Genomic DNA, 6,854 nt, shown 5'->3' on the forward strand with positions numbered 1-6,854 from the left:
AGAGACTAGAAATGAGATGTGAGATATGGCTCTCATCTCTGGAGAACGCATTAGTGTAAGTATTAGGATACAGTAAAAAGTTAAGGTAACAGGATTGCCAACAATAGAGGGTAAATTCAAGATTTTCATTTTCCCCCTGAATGCCGTAGCATTCATCTTCAGGAGGACAGAGAACCAAGGCTATCAATGAGAGTTTCAGTGTTCAGCCGTGGAGAAAGAGTTCTGCAGAGAGTGGGTATCAAAAATGGTTCTGACTGGTAGCTTATATTACAGTGACCAGAAATTAAATGAAAGAAGAAGGTCACTTTATCAATTAATCAACCTTCATAGACAGATAAACAAGGACTACAGATACATATGTAGATATATATATATGTGTGTGTGTGTGTGTGTTCTTTTATATGTTAAGCTTTCATTAAATGCAAATCATTTATCATAGTCTCTCAGATATTAACTGATATCTTTATGTAACTAATATTCAAGTGTCTTAAACACGAATTTTCCATAGTCATGAGTCATGTTCTTTTTGACTCCACCACTGATGCCAGGATGCTTTTGAAACTGACATAAGTGAGATTCTCAGTCAATATCACTAGGTTGTGAGAGAGTCTTTACATCGAGTAGGCCTATGAACATTACACAGGTAAAAGAAAAAAGAATTCATCATGGCTCTGACCTAGACTTACATTCTGAATAGTTTGAATTTATGTTTCCTCATCTTCACTTTTCACTTCACCTTATTTAGGAATTGCTCAGATGGTAAAGAGTCTGCCTGTAAAGTGGGAGGCCTGAGTTCGATCCCTGGGCCTGGAAGATCCCCTGGAGAAGGAAATGGCAACCCACTCCAGTATTCTTGCCTGGAAAATTCCATGGGCAGAGGAGCCCGGCGGGCTACAGCCTCTGGGGCCTCACAGAGTTGGACACGATTGAGCGACTGAGCACACCCAGACACACACAATTTAGTGGCTGAGTCATGAAAGAAAGGCTGGAAACAAACGGTGATGCTCCAAGTCCATAAGCTTTCCCCCTTGTCCAGCATTTGTATTTCTGTCTTCCAGCTGAATGGAAGAAGTGCAAGGATATAAAGGATGAGAGGAAACTTAATCCCTAAATGATCACTTGGAGAGAAGACTTCCAGGAGAGTTGTTGAACCTCAAAGATTAAGTCTGTGTTGGATGACTCTGTGAAGAAGAAATAGTCTTTTATCTTGTAAAATCAATGAATTTTGGGGGTTTCTCAGCCTACCCTTACCTCTAACAGTCAAATTTTATTATCATCTAAACCTAAGTAGACAAAGATTTTAAAAGTTGTTTTAAAAACTCTAATAACACCAGAAGATGTAAAAGCTACCAAGTCTTACAGTCCTTTTGTGGTCTGTATTTAAATGTCTAACAACTGAAATTTTTTAGAAAACACTAGCAAAATATTGCTGGAAAATCCCATGGACAGAGGAGCCTGATAGGCTACAGTCCATGGGGTCGCTAAGAGTTGAACACGACTGAGCGACTTCACTTTCACTTTTCACCTTCATGCATTGGAGAAGGAAATGGCAACCCACTCCAGTGTTCTTGCCTGGAGAATCCCAGGGACGGGGGAGCCTGGTGGGCTGCAGTCTATGGGGTCACACAGAGTCGGACATGACTGAAGCGACTTAGCAGCAGCAGCAGCAGCAAAATACTACAAGTGATTGAAACTAAACTCTTTATTAAATCTTAAATTATCAGTGAGTATACTGTCTGTACATTTTGTTAATTAGAACAAATCCATCCCTTTGTATTTGAATGCTTTTAAATAAAAGTTACATGTTGTAATACAGGGAGTCACTGGTTCCAGCAAATAAAGTACCTATAAATTCTAAGTGACCAAGTAAACAATATTTTTAAAGTTACAAATTGAAAAAAATACACATGCACAGACTTGCTAATTAATACAATGTCAAAAGAAAAGTGATAGTGAAAGGAAAAGTTGGCTACACATGAAAGACAAATAATTCATATCATCAATAAAGAATTTCTATAAATCATTGAGGCATAAGTCATGAATAGATAATTAAGCAAAGGATGTTTATTACAGCCAATGAAAAGCAAAAGACCCCAAACAAATGAAAACATAAAATTTTAAAGGTAGTCAAAGAATTAAGTGTTAAGACTATCTTCAATGTGTCATGTACCTTTAAAAAAATTCTAGTATTTTTCCCTCAGCATTCTTGATGCCAGAGTGCCATCCTTTTAAACACAATGGTACCAGTATGCAATAATTTATGATGATAAATCCTTATTGGCAGAAATGGAAACATCCCTGATGTACAACAGTGGGGCAGAGATTGAGTAAATCATGATGTATCTCTGTTCCTTCCCTGCAAATAGGTTCATCAATACCATTTTTCTAGATTCCATATTTATGTATTAATGTAATGTATATGTGCATTAATATGCTATATTTGTTTTTCTGACTTACTTTACTCTTTATGGAGACAAAGATGCAGAGAATGGACTTGTGGACACAGTGTGGGTGGGACAGAGTGGGATGAATGGAGAAGACAGCGTCAGCACATGTACACTATTCGGTATGAGATGGATGCTTGGTAAGACGTTGCTGTGCAGCACAGGGAAATCAGTCTGGGGAGCTGTGCTGACCTGGAGGGAGGGGATATATGGATAATTATGGCTCATTCTGTGTGTTGTTGCATGGCAGAAATCAATACAACATTGTTAAAATTAAAAATACAAACAAAAATTGTGATGTCTCTTCCTGATGTGATATTGTATAACTTAAATAATAAGAATGCACTCTCAATACATATCACGGAGGCGTGTTGATCATTTACACGAACAAGTAAACAAAAATGAACACACAAAGGCAAGTGTGAAATGGAATAGTCTTTTTGTAAAACATAACACTAGGAAAAACTTACAGGTATATGCAAATAGGTACACATTCACCCTAGAGTCATTCAGGGCCTTGTGTTCTAGGCAATATTAGAGTACATTAGTGAAACAAAGAGTAAAACAAAAGCCCTGAGTGTGGAAAACTTACGTTTTAATAGGAAGAGACAATAACAATAAAAATAATGAAGGTAAAATGTAAGGTCCGTTAAAAACCTTTATGTGCTGTGAAAGGACAGAGCAGCATGAGGGGGCAGGAGGTAATGCTGCAGGCAGGAGCTTTGCTGTTTTGAATGCAGTGATGAGTATTTTAGGTAACAGTTTCTTACTGGGATGGGTCCTGGCAAATTTTAAGACAGGAGAATTAGGCAATGAAAAGTCAGATCAATAAAAATACAAAAGCCTGCTATAAACACAGCTTACTTAAGATTAACATTGTGGATCCTTCCTTAGTAATGAAGAAATGAATGCCTCTTTCAAGAAATTGCTTGCTTGAAACCCCATAAAGCCGCTGCAGGCTGTCAGAAACAGTAAGCTAAAAAAAAAAGCAAAAATAACTAGAATCTGTAAATTTTCTTTTTAGAAATGTGGAAAAAGGGATTAAAGAGTAAAATTTTAAAAATAATATTCCAAATAATTCCTCTTACTTCTATAAGTCAGTAAGAGGAAAGAGAAAAGATGCAATTTTATCCCAATTACTTTGATAGAAAATACAGTACGATTTTAGACAATGACTGTCATCTATTCCTATTTAAATAAAAGGATGCACTAAAATTGCTAAATGTAAACAGACAAATTAAATTTCAGAAAAACAAAATGAAGCAGACACTTTGGAAAGCCAGTGAAGCATATATAAAAAATAAATAGGTTAAAGAATTCAAGTTTTAAGTAAGGAAAAATACAGTTCAAAGTAACATAGCCCTTAAGAAAATATATTGTCTCACTCAACATCAAAGTTCAGTTAATGCAAAGGTTCAGGCAGAGCTTAGTCAGAGCTCTTGAGTGCTTCCCCAGTCCTTTCTCAGTGTTTCTCATCTTGTCAGGTTGAATTTGGTTTCAGCTTCACCTCTCTCAAGGTAGTACAAAAGCTGAAGCAGTTGTATAGCTTACAGATACAAGCTCTAAACACTATCCAGAAGAAGAAAGAGTTCCATTTTCACAACTTGGCTTCAGTCTGATTGGAGCAAATGAGATGAAGTGTCCAACCTTAAATCAGTTATGCCAGGAAGATAGCATTTTATGGGTTGCATTGTACCACTCAAGTTCCATCCCTGGAGCTAAGAGAAGAGTCAATCAATCAAACATGCAAATCTCAGGACTCCTACATGGTGAGGGTTGGTGGAACGGATGGCAGGAAGTCAACCAAATGTGCCCAGTAAAATCACCATCAGAAGCAGTAAATAGCAAAGGCAATGTTGTGGCAAACACAAATTAGAGAGCAGAAAGACCAGAGAAACTTCCAGAGAACAGAAGAAATTAATTGGAAACAAGAGACTCCTTGGTACGTAGTAGAAGAGGTTATGAAGAAGTAATCTGCCAATAAATAAAACAGAATACAAAAAAACAAGAACGATAATCAATAGCATAATGGAAAAAAAAAAAAACTTTCCAGAACGGAAAGAGAACTTAGATTGGAATGCAGAAAATATCATAAAAGATAGTGTGATAAAACTGGTAAATCTTTATGAGAATGAAACAAGTGTCTCAAGTAGAAATTGTTCTCAACTGAGTTGATGAGTTAGGCACTTTATGATATGTATTTTCCATACACAACCTTACCTAGTTTCAATATCCAGTATTACAAAGCAGTGAGCGAAGCTCTCATCTCCCCCTTGGGGCTTGAGGAAATTGAAGCTGCAAAGGATTTAAACAACGCAACTGCTCGAGTTACCCAGCTTCCATTTGAACCAAGGCCCACTTAACGTCAGCATGTCTTCAATTGTCCCATTTAAGAAAGCAAAATGAAAGGCTGGCTTGGCAGAAGTGTGAATAAGGAGAAGTCTGTTACAGCTCTCTTGCTGTTGCTGTGAACTTGCAATGACCATGGAAACCAAATACTCATTATACAGATAAGGGAATAGCAACACTGTCCTCTCCTCTCCCACTGAGTGACTTTCCATTAACCTGAGCCAAAACTGAGTTTGCACTAACCCATGCTCAGCAAATGAACAGTATCCCACAGTGAAGAATCTCTCCTCTGTGTTCCCAGTAATAGATGCACCTAACCGACAGGTAAATATTCATAAGCTTCTCTACAGCTAATAAAAGGATATATTCAGTCCTATTAAAACAAGTTAAAACATGGCAGTGGAAAGATATTTTAGCAAAACTATTTCTAACTATTTCCAACTGCCAAACCACTAGCTTCCTTTAATTTGGGCTTGCCCTTATTAATGTACAACATTCTTAGTGGTTGGAAAATCTTCAAACAAAAACCAAGAAAGAAAAAATATAAGTCAAACAAAAAACTTTTTTTTCTTTTTTAATGCCAAAGAGCATGAAAGATATAGAATAAGTTAAGCAAACAAATATGCTTTGGCATAAAAGGAGATAAGATACTTCATTTTTACTTGTTCCCAAACCCACCAGATACAACAACATATTGGTTTGGGAAAAATAGTCTTAAGATAGGAAGCCAAACAGAGTTTGCTTGTTGTGGTGGGTTACCTAGTGCTACTATTGATGTTGAATGAGGTTTTTTCCCCTGAGTTACCAAATTGTGATTAAGTACATGTTTATTCCTTGTACAGAGACCACTCTTTCAAACACAAACAAAAGACAAGCAACAACTTTATTCAACACCAATTGTATGTGTTGTGGTATGAATTGTATCTCCCCTAGCCACACCAATCCATATATTGAAGTCCTAGTCCTTAATCCCTCACAAGGTGATTTTATTTGGAAATAGTCTTTGCAGGTGTAATTAAATGAGTAAAGATTAAGTCATATTGGAGTACAGAGGGTCCTTACTCCAATGTGACTGGTATTTTCTAAAAAGGGGAAACTTGAAGACTATCCAGCATTTGGACACAGGAGGAGAACATCATGTAAGGAGGAAGGTAGAGATCAGAGTGATGCAGCAGAAACCAAGGAATGCTGAAGAGTGCCAGCAAACCTCCAGAAGCTAGGAGAGAATCATGAAACAGATTCTTCCTCATAGCCTTCAGAAAGGAATGACTCTGGATACTTTGAACTTTTAGCCCCTAGAACTGTGAGACGACAAATTTCTATTGTCTCAGTCACACACTTTGGGCTGTTTTGGCAGCCCAAGCAAACAAATACAGCATGTAATGTACTATTCCTTGAAAGGATGCTTAGAAAAAGATGACTAATGTGTGTTAGCAACAGACCACAATACAGGTGTAAATGATATTTACTCGCTGGGTGGGAAAAAGAGACAAAATCCAGAGGAAGACATAGAAGCCAGTAACTGCATTCTGGACACAGAGTATATGTACATGTGTGTGCTCCATCACTCAGTCATGTCCAACTCTTTGTGACCTCATGGATTGGAGCCCACCCACTAGGCTCCTCTGTCCATGGAATTTTCCAGACAGGAATACTGGAGTGGGTTGCCATTTTTTCCCTCCAGGGATTCTTCCCAATCCAGGGATCAAACCTGGGTCTCTTGCATCTCCTGTATTGGCAGATGGATTCTTTACCACTGTGCTACCTGGGCAGCCCAGGCACAGAGTATACTCAGGCACAAAGAATATACTCAGGAATATAGACATTTCCAATCATATAAGGCTGTTTTGGTTATAGGCACAATAACCTCAGTGGACAGGGTGAAAGAGCTTTACAGGGGTTTATGGGAATACTTGAAATGGTAAGAAAAAAACAAAAAAACATCCATCTTTAATCTATATACACACTATCACAAGAGAGAAATCTTAAAATGCTAATGAAATTTCCACACATGCAGCATGTAAACTTGGTGAGTAAGAAGGGAATATTCAAAAGAAGTTT

General features: G+C 37.5%; 1 long non-coding RNA gene across 1 annotated transcript in view; it reads right to left on the bottom strand.

Moving 5' to 3' along the window:
* The window catches only part of LOC133251118 (uncharacterized), a 116,656-nt gene extending 111,659 nt beyond the window's left edge, over window positions 1–4,997 (bottom strand). The window contains exon 1 of the long non-coding RNA XR_009737532.1: window positions 4,665–4,997. This is a non-coding gene — a long non-coding RNA (uncharacterized LOC133251118). The remainder of the gene's footprint in view (window positions 1–4,664) is intronic.
* Between the last annotated feature and the right edge of the window lie 1,857 nt (window positions 4,998–6,854).

Source organism: Bos javanicus, chromosome 1, assembly GCF_032452875.1.
Source record: "Bos javanicus breed banteng chromosome 1, ARS-OSU_banteng_1.0, whole genome shotgun sequence".
Taxonomy (NCBI): domain Eukaryota; kingdom Metazoa; phylum Chordata; class Mammalia; order Artiodactyla; family Bovidae; genus Bos; species Bos javanicus.